Raw genomic sequence first — 359 nt, forward strand, 5'->3', positions numbered from 1 at the left:
ACTTGGCTTCCCCCGATGATACGGGGTGCCGGACCCTGGCACCATGTTGAGGTGGCCGGCATTGCCAGGGAATAAAGAAGATAAAACACTTACGATAAGGAATGGGTGAAAGCGTTCTCATCCCGCCTCCCGCGCTCCCTATCACAAGTTCCACCCTTTCGCTAAGTCCGATGGAAAAACTGCCCTCCTCCGTGAGATACCATCAGCGAAATTCGCTAATGAAACAACATAGTCTCAAAGAGCCTCGATGCCTTCCTCCAGATAAGCATGATCTATTAAACTTACTTCTTGAACCGAAGCATCGGAGTATGCGTTGCTTTTTTCATAACATGCATAACTGTAGTATTATCCACACATAC

The sequence above is a fragment of the Trypanosoma equiperdum genome (assembly GCF_001457755.1).
Source record: "Trypanosoma equiperdum strain OVI genome assembly, contig: ctg_2026, whole genome shotgun sequence".
Taxonomy (NCBI): Eukaryota; Euglenozoa; class Kinetoplastea; order Trypanosomatida; family Trypanosomatidae; genus Trypanosoma; species Trypanosoma equiperdum.